General features: G+C 41.7%; 1 pseudogene; it reads right to left on the bottom strand.

Moving 5' to 3' along the window:
- Positions 1-459: 459 nt before the first annotated feature.
- LOC101978909 lies at positions 460-1,770 on the bottom strand (annotated as a pseudogene).
- Positions 1,771-18,159: the final 16,389 nt, after the last annotated feature.

Genomic DNA, 18,159 nt, shown 5'->3' on the forward strand with positions numbered 1-18,159 from the left:
TTTAAAACTCTAGAAGGAGAGACAGTGTTAGATAGTCCTCATATATCTTTTTTTCCTTTAGAATTATTTTATTAAATCATAAATGTACAACAGCTTCTTAAATTTTAAACGCACTTATATTTTTAAAAGGAAAAACGTTATGTCTTATTACACCATGATCCTGGCTAATAGCTTTTCAAAACTTTTGAGAAAAATCTTTAAAAAGGTTTCACATGTCACCTGAAACTTACAAATTTAACATTATCAAAGAAGGAATTCTTCTACACTCTTACAAAGACCACTAGAAAGAAACAACAATTAAAAAGCTAAGAAACTGTCTCAAAGGCATTTTTTACAATCCTTCCTCCACAGTAAGGTAATGTTATTAAATAATCCAATCCATTGACAAAATGGCTCTCTGCATCTGCTCTGGAGTCTTCTGCCATATCACTGCATATTTATGCATGACTGAGATAACATTGTTATTTCGATAACCTGAAGCTGTTCTGTTACCTCTGGGCTCTCATCCTCTCCTATTTATACAGTGAAGCCCATGGTAAGAAGAAGCTCAGTATCAGCTCCTCCCACCATAGCCCCCACTTCCTCCACTTCCTCCAGGACCATAGTTTTCTCCACCATATGGTCCTCCCATGTTCCTGCTACCACCAAAGTTTCCACTCTTCATTGGGCCATAGTTAGAAGGTTGCTGGTTATAATTTCCGAAATCATTGTAATTTCCACTTCCATAATTTCCTCCTCCATAGTTGTCATAACCACCTCTGTAGCCCCCACCCTGGTTGCCATATGAAGGCGGATCAAATTAATACAGGCCAATTGGTATAATATAAAAGCAACTTTAATATAAATGGAACACTCACGCAACCGAAGTTCCAGCGATGCCCAGAAATAGGAGCCAGGAAGAAGAGGTTACCAGCATTTGTGCACCCCAATTTATAGACAGGAAGAAGGCCGGCCCGCCCCCAAAGGGCGGGCTCTCTCTACAGCCATATCCAGGTCCTCCACCACTATATCCTCCTCTTCCTCCTCCATAACCAGGGCTACCTCCAAAATTGCCACCTCCAAGTCCTCCTCCATACCCATTATAGCCATCTCCAAATCCTCGTCCACTTCCATATCCATCAGACCCCCCCCCCACAAAGTTGCTTCCTGGTCCTGGTCCAAAATTGCTACCGCCACCACGAGAATCTCCAAATCCGAAGTTTCCTCCTCTTCCACTCCTGGAACTTTGGACTTCTTGCATTTCTTGTCTAGACAATGCCTTTCTAACTTCTGCATTATGGTGTGGTATTTTTGCAATACAATTTTATCCACAGGATCATGGTCGTCAAAAGTAACAAATCCAAAGCCTCTTTTCTTTCCAGACTGCCTATCAGTAATAATTTCGATAGTATCAATTTTCCCATATTCTTCAAAGTAATCTCTAAGGTGGTGTTCCTCAGTATCTTCTTTAATTCCACCAACAAACAGCTTCTTCACAGTCACATGGGCTCCTGGTTTTCCAGACTCCTCTCTTGCTACAGCATGTTTTGGTTCAACTACCCTGCCATCAATGGAATGAGGCCTTGCAGCCATGGCAGCATCAACCTCAGCCATGGACGAGAAAGTGACAAAACCAAATCCTCTAGATCTTTTGCTTGCAGGATCTCTCATAACCACACAGTCTGTGAGCTTTCCCTATTGCCCGTAGTAGTTTCTCAAACTTTCTTCTGTGGTTTTAAAGCTTAAGCCAGCAATAAAGAGTTTGCGGAACTGTTCCTTTTCTCTCCCCATCGCAGACTCAGTCACTTCAGCCTGATTCCCCGCAGCAGAGCGAGCCGAGAAAGACCTCCTCCAACGCACCGGACTCCTGATGCTGGGGGTTGGGGAGGGAGAGAGAGCAGCCGCTGCTCGCAAAACCGCCCGCTGGGAAGACCTGCACACCGAGCTGGCACCGCTGCTACTCCCTCATATATCTTGAGAGAGAAAAGAGCTACAGCTATTGAATCCAGAATAAAAAAAAAATGTAGCTGTAAAAAAATAAAAATAAAAAAGGGGGAAACATCATAACGTGGTCCAAGAATGGAGTTGTGTTAGAAGAATTATGAGTGCTAGTGAGGACACTCCAAGAAAATGTGTGCCACGTGTGGCTTGTCCTTGTGATTGTATACATCTTGAACTCATGAGGATTTTACTCAGGTGACCATTCTTAACACTCAGAATACAAAGCATCTGAGCCTGACTAAAGGTGGCTGTGGCATGAAACTTGAGACCCCTCACTTTTCAGCTCCATTCTCCCAGGTCCTACTACTTCTAGAGTAGTGATGATTTATTTATTTTTTGTTTTATAAATTTAACAAATTAAAATGTAGTTATATTTTCTTCATTTCTTTTTCTTCTCCCAATGCTCCCCATGTTCCAGTCTCTCTTACTCTAATTTATGACCTATTTTTAATGTTATTGTTTTATACACATACAAACATAAACTACTGAGCCCTCTCAGTGTTCCTTTATGTATGGCTTCCAAGCTGATTCTTTCATATTGGATAAGCAGCGAAGGGGCTCATCCCTGAGGAAGACAAAGTCTTGCTGTCAGCATTTCTCAGTTGCCTGTAATTCTTTTCCTAGGGCATCAGGCCCGTTGAGTCTTCCACCTTCCCTAGGAACATGCCTATTAGTGTTGTCCTTGTTCATGTTTTTTTGAGACAGCAGAGTTCCTGGTACTCTGGCTCTTCCTGAGATGTTCCCTGAGCCTAAGGTGCAGGAGTTGTGTTGTAGATGTTTCCACTGGGATTCAATACTGCACAATCACCTGTGATTTGCATTTTATGATTTTCTGTTTGTTTCAAATAGAAGTTTCTTTGAAGATGGGTAAGAACTACACCTGCCTTTGGATAATAAGGTAAAAATTTAATTGCTACTAGGGATTTTGGTAATTTAGTAAAGTGAAACAGCAACAAAGATAATACAAAACAAAAGAAAAAAGTATAGTAAGGTGTTAGTATATGTTATACCCAGATCCACAGAGTCCCCCAAAATTCAACAAGGAGACCAAGTTCTATACGTAAAAGGAAAGAGTTTACAAACTTGGACTCCATCAGAGTGTTGATGCCATCAGAGGGCTCTGAGCACAGTTGGGGTGGGGCTTTTATGAAAGCAGAGGGATTTTTAAGGTTCAGGACCCCCGATTGTCTGACATTTGTCTAGGGGTACCCTGGCAAAAAGGGATGGGTGTGTGCTGGCCTAAGGAACATTAAGTGATTCTATTTACAATAGTTGGAATGTTGGGAAATTCCTTTGGATGGTCTCTTCCTGGGTGGAGCATGGGTGGTCTCAGTTGTGGTCTTTCTTGGAGCCAGATATTGCCTTGGGGTAAATATAGTCTGTCACAGTGGGGAACAAATGACGGTGGGAGAGGTTGTAGAAGGGTTGCACTTTTAAGTAAGTTCTAACCAGTACTATGATCCCTTTATATCTTTATAACCATTATAAACGTGAGTGAGTCTTAAATTAACAAAGTCTAGTTGGCAGAGCAAAGTACATTTTTGAGAATAAAAATATTGAGGTAGGTGCAGCTTTAATACTTTAAATTATGTATATATACATAAATATAATATATAATATAATGTTATATAAAAATATAATATAAACATATATATTTAAATCTTATTTTCAGAATGGGACTTGAGTCACCATACAAAAATGTCTATATCAATACAAACTATCTCAGAGATCTGTTTTTGACTCCTAGTTAGGCCCACTCCACATGGTCACCTTTAATCAAGACTGGTGAAATCATCCATTCTTTTTCTAGCAAAATGGCAATCCAAAATCTAAAATGGAATTATGCCTTATAGTTTCTTTAAAATTACCCATGCGTAGATTTTAAGCTATCAATTCCCAGTGTTACTAATTAACTTTTAACTAGTTTTATTTTTATTTTAACAATTTTTTTATCACATCTAGCAAAATAAACTTAAATCTGAAGCTATAGAACGTTTACATAAACCAAGTCCAAATTTGTTGACAGTTATGCTTTATTTTCTTCTCATTGTCATTATGTCAGGGGCTCGGACTGACAGAGTAGCAGAGGGAACTTTTAAATAAGCATGGGTCTAGTGAAGGAAGCATCATAATCCATCTCTAGAGCCAGCTTTTTAATAAAGAACAGCATAGTTTTAACATTATCTATGCCAAAAAGTCATCTGAATTACTGCTAACCCAAATCCAGTAACCAGAGCTCAGTGATAAATCCTCAGGTCAGGCCCATAAATGTGACCACAGCAGTGATGGGTGGCAGAGACAGCAAAAATAGCCAGACCATTTCTGTCTCCGTTCCATGCTTGCAAGAAAACTTACATAGACAAACTTTTCACCAAAACAAGCATATTCAGTATTTGTAGGTATGAGAAACTACAGCAAACATAGTTCACATCCCCTTCCGACCTTCTATTGTAACACCCAATTTTGTGTTACACCCTCGGTACAGCTCGTGCACCACTGTACCGAACGCGAGTCGGGCAAAGGCCTGGAGGTTGAAAAGAAGACACAGAGAGACCAGGGTCATTCGAAAGGAGATCAGCCGAATGCCACTTTATTCAGCCTTTGGGAAGTCCTTATCTACCTAGCTGCAGCACAAGGATTTCCGCCCAGGCAGGTGGGAAATTACCATATTAACAAAGGAGTGAATGCCCTACAGCTAACCACCAACCGGGGGCAGGGCTAGCACAGAAACACACAGGAAGCTTAGTTAGTTCATCATAAACTGTCCCAGCGAACACCACAGGAATAAGGGAGACCAGGGCCCTACACTCTATAACTTCTTATATACCTTTAATTCACTTTTTCTCTTCGTTCTTTCAGTCTCCTGCTTTCTCCATCACTTTCCAGGCAACATACAGGAATCTTTCTCACTTTTTACCAAAGTCTTTCTCACTTTTCAGACAACATAAGATCCCTTTCCAAAGTCTTTCTTGCTTTTTAGACAGCATAAAAACTCTTACCAAAGTCTTTCTTAAGGTTTCTCTTAGTAGTATATAAAATATTGTATTGTTGTGGCTGAGTCCAAAGACCCCCAAGAATATCACCATGGAGCCACACTTCCAAATGCAAAAGCAAGGTTTCATTTATTAACTATGGGCTAGCAAGGGCCCTCTGCCTCAAAGTCTAACACCGCAGATTCGGGGAGAACAACCCCTCTATTTTTGTAAAGGGGTTTATAAAGACAAAACCCACAAAGCAGTCACAAGGTTACAGTTTCAAAGTACAAAATTGTTTATCCTATATCACAATTGTCTAAAAGTTAGGTAAGACTTAGCTATTATTTTCTGATAGGCTGTCATGGGGGGGGGGGCTTGATCCTCTGGACATCTGCTGACTCTGTGCTAACTACAGGGTTAAAACAGTGGTTAATCAGGTGCCTACAAGGACTTTTGAAGCAAGCAGATGTAAACAGTTATTGTTTGAGTACCCTGGTAGGTCACTTTGACCAGGGCAGAAACAGTTTCTTGGGAATGTTTATGATTTTGCTGGACTGCATTCAGCCCCCTAGTTAGGTCCTGTCTAAAATGGAGTTCTTTTTCAACATGGAGTTTATTTTGCTCCTTCATCCCCCTTCTTTCTTGTTCCTATGGGAGCCCAATCATAGGTCTCCATTTTGTTTTAAACTACCCAATCTTATCAGAGCTACCAGTTGATATCTGGTGAACATTAGTTGAATAATTCTACTAGCTTATTTTAAATGCAAGGGAAACGGTTAGGAGTAAAATCAAAACAGTAGAAACAACACTTTTTACCCAGTGCTGCACATAGTCCCTCTATGTAAGGGAGTTTTCTTTTGACTTAGCATGTCAACCAGGGATTACAGGATGATGTATTCTTTTAACTGCTTCCAGCTGACTTTGGGGCATCGTTGTCAGAGGCCAGGAAGGCTGAAGTGTTAGTCAAAAGAAAACAGAGAGTTTAGATAATGGGGTATTTATCAGAAGCATTTGGTTTGTGGACTCTGTTGAAGAACCAGGGAGCATTCACGTTGGCTAGACTGGTCCACATTAGTTTTCAGCAAGTCCAGGGTCCATAATCATTTGGAGCAGATTATATATAGTCTGCAACTGATGTTTGGTTGTGTCTGCCAACCAAGGGGAAACCTGTTGAGACAAATTCAAACTAGGAACAGAAGTTAAAATTTATAGAAAAAGAAAATAACAGATATCTATAGAACAGCAAAAGTAGATCATACCTTTGAGTCCTAACAAAAACAATGAAAACCCATAGATTTGTGTTAAAATTGTGTTAGACAACCAAACAAAATTTACAACCAAACAAAATTTAAACTTCTGAGTTTATGACCCAAACAGTAAGTAGTCATTACTCTATCAGCTTATCAGAATAATAACATAGAAGGGGAAGAAATCTGAAACATTTTTAGATTTTAATTATTTATTTATACTGTTGTAATCTATATTTATATCTTAATTTTTTTTGATGCTGTTAAGTTAACAAAGCTACAGCTAGCCTAGCCATCAATACTGTCAGAGATCTCAGAAGGATAAATAAATTATATTTAACTACAGACAAAACAGCTTTCAAAACTATTAAAAATGACAGAGACCAGCCCATATACAGTCATACCCTGGTCTCCATAGCATTGGAGGCAGAAGTATCAGAACAGCAGGCTTTACCTGGCCCATAAGGTGAGAGGTTCCTGTGGAAGAGAGACATGGAAAAGACCGACCTCATTTTGTCTAGGCAGAAGTGGTGCAATCAATTCTCCAGTGTCCTACAGTTTGACCATAGTCTGGGCTGGGTCCTGGCAGCAGGTGGTGCATTTGGGGCATCTTGCCCAGTGGTCAGCAGCATCATTATCCAGGTCGAGACATTGTAGTGTCCATAATCTTCTTTAAAGACCTAGGTCACTATAGGATCTGAGAGTCTGTCTGATTATAAACTTTTTAATTGTCATAAATGCCATATTCCACAGATTTCCAAAGTATTTAGAACTGCCCAGGTATATCTAATTAGACAAACTTTATTATTAATCATTTGTTTTAAGGATAACTGATTATTAACTTGTATTTCTAACAGTCTACAACAAGTTTGCATCTTTAATAAGACCAGGACTTCATATCATATTTTTATTAGATTTAATCTTTAAATTGAAGCTAATAAAGAAACCAAACTAGCCATTCTAAGGGTAAAAAAACAGAACAAATTTGTATTATATTGTCATATATTAGTGGAAGAGCCTTTTAGTATATATGATTTAGTATATTCAAATAGCTTAAGCCTAACAAAATTAGCAAAGACCATGAGGCTAGACATACATTTTTAAGCCAGGTTAGACCTTAAGTAATAAGAGACATTTTTTAAACCTTTGGTTTTTAACTTTTTGAAATCCAAATATTAACAAGATAAAACATTTTATAAGCATACATATTTCATAACCTATTTTATCTTATTGTAGCTGATGCTTCTGGTGACTATCACCTGGTATTGGTGTTTCTAAAACTGTTAAGGTCCATTTTTATCACTGTTCTTTCTTTGGGACGTAGTCTTGAAAGACCCTCGGAGAGGACCTTTTTTGGGGGAGACCTCCCCAACTCCAAGGAACAGGCCGAGACCACACGAATGCAAATCGCAAGAGGTTTATTGAGTAGGCACAGGTACCTGCGGGCAGCAAGATCTCTCGGAAGACTTGCGCACCTGCCAACTGGAGGGCGGGCTTTTTATAGGGAAGAGCAAAAAGCAAGTTTTACAGAAGCAAAAGCATGGTTATTGGTCGATCCGGAATGCGGCAGGGTGTCAGCAAAAAGCAAGTTTACAGAAACAAAAGCATGGTTATCGGAATGAGGCGGGGGGCATGACTGTTCCTATCTTATAGATATCCTGTTTTGCAGTCAACCTGCTTTGTTGATGTGCTATCTTATTGACGTCCTGCCTTGCAGTCTTTCTATTTCAAGCACATGGGATGTTCTTACAAGAGCAGGCTGGCTGCTGATCCGGAGAATTTTTTTATTTTAAAGCAAACAGGACGTTCCCCTGGGAGCATGCTAGCTGCAGGTTTTGAGGAGCGGGTCTGTAGGGTCTTTCAGTCTTAGGTGTTTCCTGTGATCCCTTTAGTCTTTGATCTGGGTGACTCGTGAATTACCAGGTTTAACTGACAGAGCAAGGTACGTTCTTATGTATAAAAACATTGAGTGTGAATTACCAGGTTTAACTGACAGAGCAAGGTACGTTCTTGTGTATAAAAGCATTGAGTGCAGCTTTTCAATAAAGAACAGCATAAAACAGTTTTAACATTATCTACAACAAAAAGACATTCATATTTCTGCTAACCCCAATCTAGTGACCAGAGCTCAGAGAAAAATTACAAGTACAAAAACTTACAATTATCATAGGCTGTTTTTAACAAAACCAGCATACATAATTTTCTCAAGAAATAGACATGACCCTTTAACAAGACAAACTTTTTAAAGCCAGAATTAACCTAATATGTCAAACATCAAACATTTAGCTTATTTTTTATTTATTTTTAATTTAATATTTACTGGTATGAGAAACCATAGCAAACATAATTCACATCCTTTGGCCTTTTATAACTTTTCATATATCCTCTACAACTTGCCAGGTATTTCTGATATTTTCAGGTCTGGCTCTCTCACTATCTTTGCTCCATTGGATTAGCCAGACATTTTTAGACAAATCTTTTTTCTTTCCTTTCCTTTATCATTTTAGTCTCCTGCCTTTTTCTTAGACAACATAAAAACCTCCATCAAAAACTTCTTTGTCTCTCCTCTTATTTCCCAGATAGTATGCAAATTTTCACCAAAGTCTTTCTTGTGATTTTGTCCAGCAGAACATTGCATAGATATAACATTTAAAATAAAAGCAGAGAAACCCTGTCTCGAAAAACAAAAAAGAAAGCAGAAATATATATCTTAATCAAAAATGGTATTTGTAACCCATTGGATATAAATGACTAAAATCCATATATTTTTCTTTCCCTGTGGAAACAAAAGCATATTTTCCCAAACATAATGCATCTTTGACATTTACCTTAAAATCAATGCTTTTTAAATATACAGGTTGGTATAATTTAACATTTCTTATAAGCAGTATCAGGACAGATAAGGGATAAAATGAGGAAATGCTGGCCAGCATAAGAGACCTTGAGTGTTATCACAGGGAAGAAGAACTTGGCTTAGGAAAGAAAAGGGGGGCAACAGTGGTGGGCACAGAGAGTGACCTTGTCTGCCAATGTTCCTAAAAAAAGAAAAAAAAATTGTTAACTTTTCTCTGTCCATAATCTCAGATTCTCTGTTTTTACATTTGTGCAGTTTTTCTATTGTAAGCAGTCAGTTCCCCATATACAGGGGTGCAGGTCCCTCCCTCCTGCCCAGAGAGGCCTGCAGAGACCCTCAAGATGCCTGTAGACAGGGCCTGTAGAGGGGGGCATGGAGGAAAATGCTCATGTTACAGGTGGCTCCCTGGCTGTAAGGCCCAGCTGTGTCCCAGAACTGTGGCATTTCTTGGGCCACTGCAAGTTGTGACCCCCAATCGTGTTGTCACCTGTTTCCTCCTCCCACCAAGGCTGTTCCCATCTGCACGCCTCTGCCCTCTGCCCTCAGTTGGGTGCCTGCCAACTTTGCCACCCACTTCATCCCAGGCTCTGCTGCCCCCTAGTCAGGCATTTGGATTTCCCTTGGGGGCTTGAGGAAAATTCCTGCTTGCTAAACCAGTCATTCCTCATCTCTAGGAAAAGGAACTTGTGGCCTTTTATTGTGAAGGTCAAGGCTAGCTTCCTCAATCCCTGAAGTCAAACCACACCTCAGCTCACACATCCCTTTCCTCCTATTTAATCCTATGGACAATAAAAGTTATGGTCTTTTTTCAATTAAACACTCTGGCAGTCAACCTGATTCACCCTCAGATCATGTCTGTCTCCTCCTTCTCAGGGTCTTAAAACCTCTGCAATGTTGCTTCTGCGTGGGGTATTATCTCCCAAATCCCACATCAAACATCAGCATCAGATTGTCCATTGCACTTCAGCCTTCATCTGCTCTGAGGCTTCTCCCTGCCCATGGTAATTCTGTAAGACTACACTGTAGTGTAGTTTGGCTACACAGCTGCCATGACAGGCTCAATAGAGACCAGGCAGAAAGTGGGTCTGTGTTTTGGCTTTGCCCTAAGGCAACACCTGACTCCAGGAGAGACCACAAACTGAGACCACCCAGGCACCACTGAGGAACGAGCCAATCAGAATAATTCCAACTAATGTAGATAGGATCACCAGGTGTCCCTTAGCCCAGCACTCACCCATCCCCTTTCACCAAGACACCCCTAGGCAATATCAGCCAATCAGGGATCCTTAACCTTAGTAATCCCTCACCCCAAATTCTGCTATGATAAAATTCCCACCCCGACTGAGGTAAAGACTCTCCAATCTCATACTGTTAGGACAAGCACACTGAAGGTCCAAGCTTGAGTTTGAATAAAAGGCCTTTGCTTTTGCATATAGAGTCAGACTCCTTGGTGGTCTTTGAGGGACTCTGCAATCTGGGCATAACAATTCCACCTTCTGGTCATATCTCCAAGTCTAGTTCATCTCCCTCCAGCTTGAGGGTCTTACAGCATGGATGGAGAGGTACAGATTGGGGAGTAGTCCCCTGGTAGTTAGCACTAACTTTGACACCAGCTGTACCTGCAGCTGGGCATCTTTTACAGCAACCCCTGTCTGCTTCTTTGCAGAGATAACAGCTGCTTATTTCCTTCATTCTCAGTAATTATATCCTATAGGAACAAAAATTATGTTCATTATGTCATCTGTTTTCTCCCCTGAATTTCAGTGAAATCCTTCTAATTTGCAATCTTACTCAGAACCTACCCTTCATTTATATTCTTCACCTCCCCTACTGTTCCTTCTCTTTCTATCACTGACTCCCTCCCTCCCTTCTCCCACATGGTCCTCATTTCTGCTTTCATATTACATACATTCCATTGCCTTCTCCTTTCCTTCTCTTTCCTCCTCTAGATCTCTTCCTCTCTGCCTCTAGTATCTGTGTTCATGTTCTAACATACTTGTAATGAAACTTTTTTCATTCATAGATGTCACAGACTTATTTTCCCCTTTCTCCATTTCTTTCTTATCAAAGTTTTTTTTTAAAAAAAAAGATGTATGACTTGGATTATTTGTGCATTATGTTTTCTATAATTTCCTAAAAAAATTTATTTAATGCATATGGATAGTTTGTCTTTATGTATGTATGTGCACCACTAGTGTGCATAGTACCCTGACCCTGTCATGGGTGTTACAGTAGAAGGCAATGGCGGGTGGTGTGCTCTTGTTCTGTCCCATCTCTCTTCTGAAGAGGTGGCTGCTGCCTCTCCTCTCCCCCTTCCTCTCTCTCTCCGTCTGATGGAGGAAGGTCATTGGTTAATTAAATAAAGAAGCTGCTTGCCCTGATAGGTTAAAACATAGGTGGGAGGAGTAAACAGAACAGAATGCTGGGAGGAAGAGGAAGTGAGCTCAGACTCGACAGCTCTCCTCTCTGGGGCAGACACCTCAGACGCCATGCTCCTGGCTCCTGGGCAGACGCAGGGATAGCTCTGCTCTCCAAGATGCATGTGATGAAGCTCCGACCCAGGATGGACATAGGCTAGAATCTCCCTGGTTAGCCACCTTGTGGGCTACAGCAGATTATTAGAGATGGGCTAGTCCAGGTGCAAGAGTTAGCCTAGAAGAGGCTAGATAGAAATGGGCCAAGCAGTGATTAAAAGAATACAGTGTCTGTGTAATTATTTTGGGTAAAGCTAGCCTTGCAGGCAGTGGGGTGCTGGGGACGCAGCCTTGCTGCACCTATTACAACATCCATCCCCCCCCCCTTTCCTTCCATAACCCACTAGATAAACTATACCCAAACTTTTTCTACAATGGCTTGCCTATCCGGCTCTCACCAGCCACGGTTCCTTGTGGGACAGGCGGCTGCCCAGTTGACCTGCCAAGGTCTCTCACCTGTGGCCTCCTACCTGCCTGGGACCCACAAAGGCCTCGGGTGGTGGGACCAACCCCCCCACCCTGTGCCCCTCAGGGAACTGTCCCATCTTGATTGCTCTGTCTTGTCTCTCTTTGGAAAAGATGGCTGCTGCCTCTTTCCCTCTCTCCTTCTGTCCTTTTCTCTCTCTCTCTGTCTCTCTCTCTCTCTGTCTCTCTCTCTCTGTTTTTCTCTCTCTCTCTGTCTCTCTGTCTGTCTGTCTGTCTGTCTCTCTTTGGAAGTGGTGGCTGCTGCCTCTTCCCCTCTCCCTCCTCTCTCCTTCTCTGTCTCTATCTCTCTCTCTCTCTGTTTCTCTCTCTCTGTGTCTGTCTGTCTGTCTCTCTTTGGAAGAGGTGATTCCTGCCTCTTCTCTTCTCCCTCCTTTCTCACCCTCTTGGAACCCACCGAAGCCTCAGGTGGTAGGACCAGCTGCCCCTCGTGGCCCACTGCTACCCCTGAGGGAAGGACTGTTTTACCTAAACCATTACATTGGTGCTCTGTGACTCATCCAGGCTCTCTCCACATCCCCTCCTGCCCATGGGTTGGCTGGTTGAAGACATGTGAAACCCTAGACTTGAGAACTGGGTTTCTCCACAAAAACCCAAATTCTATCTGCTTGGACACTGACACACACACACACACCAGCGACTTTGATTGGTGAGTTTTCCTCTTTTAGTCAGCTTAACAATTTCTCTGAACCCAAGGCCTTGACCATTGAGCTCCTGGCAACATTCTGACATTCCTAAAAATGGGAGGAAAGCTCCCAACTACAGTCTTTATGTCTATGATTGAGTACTTCACTGACATTCATCTCTGGTTGCTTTCCATAGCTAAAAACATGGCTGGACCGCCCAGGTTGGCCCTCCTGCACTAGCACTGCACATGCTGAGTGGTGCATTCTCTTTGGGACCCAAGGTCCCTTGGATTTGTTTGTTTGCTTGCTCGTTTTCTTTTTCTGGTGGGAAATTTAGTCAAGTACTCAATAACCTTGGTTCCCACAATCTAATCTCAGCTTTGTTCCCTAAGATAAACTCAGGAGCCATCTCTCTGCAACTATCTTCCATTTGGCAAGTCATGAAGTCAGGAAAGGGGTTTTTCATATAGATCACATTTGGGACCTTCTAATATAAAGAGACATCCAAGCATTGTCGTGTGTGTGTGTGTGTGTATGTGTGTGTGTGTGTGTGTGTGTGTGTGTGTGTGTGTGTGTGAGAGAGAGAGAGAGAGAGAGAGAGAGAGAGAGAAAGAGAGAGAGAGAGTGTGTGTAACCTACAAAATAGAGAGGAGAACAGTAGGAGAAGAGTAAAGAAACTTATGCAGAAAAGTATGTAGTGAAAAGTTCATTTTGCCCTCAGATCTAAGTCCCATTGCTGTAAGTCTTCTGAGCCCTGAATGGGACACTGAGGTTGACACTCAGAGGTCCCCAATAAGAAGACAAGACAGAAACTGATTCTTCAGACACTTTTGATGCTAGTGAACTAGAATGTCCTTCATTACTTTCCTGTTATGACCAATTTTCCTTCCCAGACTCAAATCAGCCAACTTTCATGAGGGTATTCTGTTATGGAAAACTTTAAGTCAAAGCCATAGAAAACTACTCTCCTATTTATAAAGTACATTTTCAAGGTAGATTTCTTTATATATTTATATCAAAACTTAAGCTTCTAACATAGTTAGAAGAACTCAAAGCATTATTGATTAGTCTTATGCAGTAGGTGTGAGGGCATGAGGTCTTTTTTTTTTAGATTTATTTAATTATGTATACAGTATTCTGTCTGCATGTATGCCTGCAGGCCAGAAGAGGGTGCCAGATCTCATTACAGATGGTTGTGAGCCACCATGTGGTTGCTGGGAATTGAACTCAGGACCTCTGGAAGAGCAGCCAGTGCTCTTGCCGTCTGAGCCATCTCTCCAGCCCCAGGGCATGAGGTCTTATTTAAAAATGAGTGCAGTTGTCGCTGGACTGAGGAAACCGACCACAGTTTTCAAAAGTACTGCAGATGAGAGGACAGTGTGCATGTCGTGGTAGAATGTAGGTCTGGATCCTGACAATAGTCATGCAGAAATGTAGGTAAGTACAATCGCAGTGTATGATGCCATAACCATCTTAGTCTCAGAATGATGTTTGTTTCCCTTCTCATAATTAACACTCAAGGCTATGGCCTAATTGATTGATTTACTGCTCCTAAGTCAAAATGTCTGAGATTAAGAATGTGTGGTTCCATTATGTGCTTAGAGTTAGTGCCTGGCACAAGTACTTACTCATCTTTTGGGTAGAACAGTATAGAACAGTATATCCATGCCCAAATCCAAGACACTGCAACAGAACTTATCTGGCTACCAAAGAAGATGAGCTAAGTGTGCTGAAGGTACAACAGCACTCACAAGGTTACCTTAGACTATTCACAAGAGTGAAGGTACTGATGAGTGAAACCCTGCACACAGGAGTAAACAGAAATAACATGGGAACAGGGTTATAGGATGCAGTGTGTCTTTGACCTTTACTATGAAGTTTTGTACCTTTTTGGTTACAAATTTGTTATTGAATTTATTCATTTTCACTATATAATATACACATAAATACATATAGTCATTACTTTAAATCAACGTACACCTAAATTAATACTGTTATGACTATGGAGTAGTCTTAACAAAACAAGTCATTTTTGTTCTAATTTTGTGACTTTAAAGAGTTTATGTAAGTGGCATTTTTTGGTGGGGAAAGATTTTGAGAGTTTAAAGCCTAGCATTACATCCAGTTTATTCTCTTGAGTGTGTGATCTTTAAGCTTCGAGTTCTTGATGCTATGTCTGCTATTCATAGCTATGCTTTCCAGCCATGATGAATTCATAGGCCTTTGGAATTACAAGACTAAAAAACTCCTTTCCATAAGTTGTTTATGGTCATGGTGTTTTATTTTCCACCCAGAGTCAGTCAAAGTGCTCATTCTTCAGACCATGATCCCCTACTGTATATAAACTCATGGAGCCCAACAGTTCCTGAAAGAATAAATCTGACTTCAGAGTTTAAGAAGTTCTCATACCAAAACTCAAAATATAAAAGACAGATTAAAAAAACTTAATTAGCATTTTAGTAAGTCCATATCTCTTGGTAGAACATTGCTTCATATACAAGGCAGAGCAATGTCCTCCAAAAAAATACACACACACAAAAATTTCCAGTCATAATGTTTTAGAAAAAATACAGTGCTTTTGAAAAGTAACTAATATGTAAATATATTCATGTTATTTCCGTCTACTTGATACTACCCCAGGTTCAGATTCTACATATCCACATCCCCTTCCTCATTAAATATGTGGGGACATATTTTCCACTAAGAATGTAGGGCATTTGTTTAATTATAGGGCATCTTTATACCAATGTTGTGTGATATGTGTTCCTTTCCCTAATATACTGTTTTCATTATGCACTTCTCTAATTTTTAGCACTGCTGTTTTATTCTAATAATTTATTTTTATTGCTTTCTTTATAACAGCTTAGAGGTTCATTGAAAGAACATACTATTATGTATAATATCTGAATACAACATACTTTGTGGTACTATATTAGAATTCAGCTCATTTTTTAATAATACATAAACGAAAGAGTGAGAAAATAGTATAGTTTTGCATTGCTTTCTTCTTTTGGTAAGTGACATTTTAAGTCATGAAGTTGAATAGTAAACTCTTGCTATTCAATAATGTGTGTGAAATAATGGAAAATAAAATTAATAATAAATTCAATAATTAATATGTTGAAAAGCAAGGAGACGGGAAGGTAGAATCCAGTATGCATATATGAAGTAGAGTTATCTTCAAAGAAATAATTCAAGAAAGATGTGTTTAGTTGGAAGCAACACCCCAGCCCTCTGACACCCCTATATCCAAGGAGTCTGGGATGTTTGGTTGGAGGCTTTACCCCAGCCCCTAGCACCCATTCTGAAATGTTTGGGTGGAACTTTCCACCCCAATCCCCTTCCACAGGAAGTTGCTGCAGTCCAGACTTTACCTCCGAGAAATCCCGCCAAATGGTGACTGTCAAGTTGGGAGCATAGGCCCCAGCCCCTAACATCTATCCCAGCCCCCAGGCCTGTTCTGGACTTCAAATCCCAGCATGCCAGGTCCTGACCCCTCTCCAGGGTACTTAAGTGATCTCCGAAAGAGAAGCACATGGTCTCCCTTTCTTCCTGGGGGAGGGGAGGGGCAGGGGTCTCGTTCCCATGGCTTCCCAGTTTCCCCCTCGAGGCCACCCAAGAGCACGGATCTCCCATTAAACCTGGATATTTCTTAATTAGAATTGTTTTGATTTGGCTAGATTGGGAGTTTTTGCGTTGGCAGGGAGCTAATATTAAGAAATATTCCTAACAGTGACTCCCTCCCAGAGAGGGTCAAGATCACTCCCACAGGCTATTTAAACTGCATCCTAGTGAATGAACACATGATCTTCTCAGTTCTGTTTTTCCCTCTCCGTGGTTTCCTGGTCTTTCTGGTGGGGCCTGGAAGGCCACCCTGGAGCACTGGCATCCATTAAACCTGGGCTTTTTCTAATTGGGTTTGATTAGGTCTGATTTGGATTATTGCATTGGCAGAGAGGCTTATTGTTAGGAATATTTCCTAAACAAGCTCTCTGACGACGCAAAAATTCCCAATCAAACCAAATAAAAACAAGCCAAATTAAGAAATATCCAGGTTTAATGGGAGATCTGCGCTCTCGGGTGGCCCCGAAGGGGAAACCGGGAAGCCCCAGGAACGCGACCCCCGGGAGGAAGAAAGGGGGACCATGTGTTCTTCTTTTGGGGGATCACTTAAGTACCTTGGGGAGTGGTCCTGACCCCACCCCCAGGGAGGGGTCATGACTGGCCTGCTGGGATTTGAAGTCCAGACCAGGCCTGGGGGCTGAGATAGATGGCAGGGACTGGGGTCTAGGCTCCCAGCCTAACATTCCAGACTCTTTGGCTATAGGGGTGACAGAAAATTGGAATGGCATTTATGACAAACACTTAGGCTCTCTTGGAAAAAGGGCATAGACTCAAATCCGGCTACTTCCTGCGGGCGCAGGGTGGCATGGGGAAGGGGAGAGCCAGGTGTTCACGTTTAGCGAGGTGTGGCTGGAAAGGCATCTCATGAACTGTCATCCCGGAGAAGGCAGGCAGCTGTTCCTTGGGGGAGATGAGAAGGCAGGTGGCTAGGAAAAAAAAATTGTTATTGATAAAGATGAGTGAGCCAGAATGAGGAGCAGGTAGGCCCTTCATTGCGGCATCCTGGAAAACCGGAGGGTGGAAGGTCCTGTCTGCTGGGCAGACCAAGTGTCTTGAGCAGGTGCCCGCTTGAGCCTGGAGAGATGGTATCAGCATGGATGTCCCAAGAGCTTGGTAGCCGAGGAGGTGGTGAGGATTAGTGTGTGAGGTCCTGTCCATTGAGGCTCGAGAGACCTAGGAGTTAACTGTTTGAGGAGTACTCTGTCCTCTGGGGAGAGAGGGGCAGGTTTAGGGCCATTAGGGTCCACTGGTGTAGTGGCAGGGAGACAACTGTCAGCGTGTGAACGGAGAAGGTACCTTAAGAGGGAGAGGTAGAGAAGGTACCCCGCCAGTGGAGGAGTTTGAACTGGGAGGTGATGGTTAAGGAGAAAGGGTCTGCCATAAAGCAACTCAAAAGGGTTCAGGCCCATAGGGGAACATGAGGTGGCCCTGAGGCAAGGGCCAAGATAACCTTAGTTCAGTGGAGAGCTTGGTAGGTTGTTGTTTGATGAGACCCATTGTCCAGATGTTGAGAGCTTCTGACATGAGCTCCGTGACTCTGAGCCACCGCATTTGCTGTTTCCCTGGAGACTGGAAACACTTCTATCTTTTCCTCTCCTTTTCCCAATTAGGAGGTTCAAGGTCAACTTCCACCTTCCCCTCCCCCTCCTACCTCACTGCTCCACTACTGAACCCCCTCTGTGCACTGGGCTGGTCCCTCCCCTGCTCCGTTTTCTCTTCCAAATCAATCTCAGGGTAAATAAAAAGTGGCTAGCTTCCTTTTCTACTAATCATTCTGCTTCCTCAGTCAGTACCAGATATTAGAAAAAAAGAAAAGAAAAATGTTGAGGATGGTCCCCAAACTCCTATATGGGAATTGGTGAAAATGGCCTTTAAAGTTTTTTTTGGTTTTTTTTT

The sequence above is a fragment of the Microtus ochrogaster genome, chromosome 15 (genome assembly GCF_000317375.1).
Source record: "Microtus ochrogaster isolate Prairie Vole_2 chromosome 15, MicOch1.0, whole genome shotgun sequence".
Lineage (NCBI taxonomy): Eukaryota > Metazoa > Chordata > Mammalia > Rodentia > Cricetidae > Microtus > Microtus ochrogaster.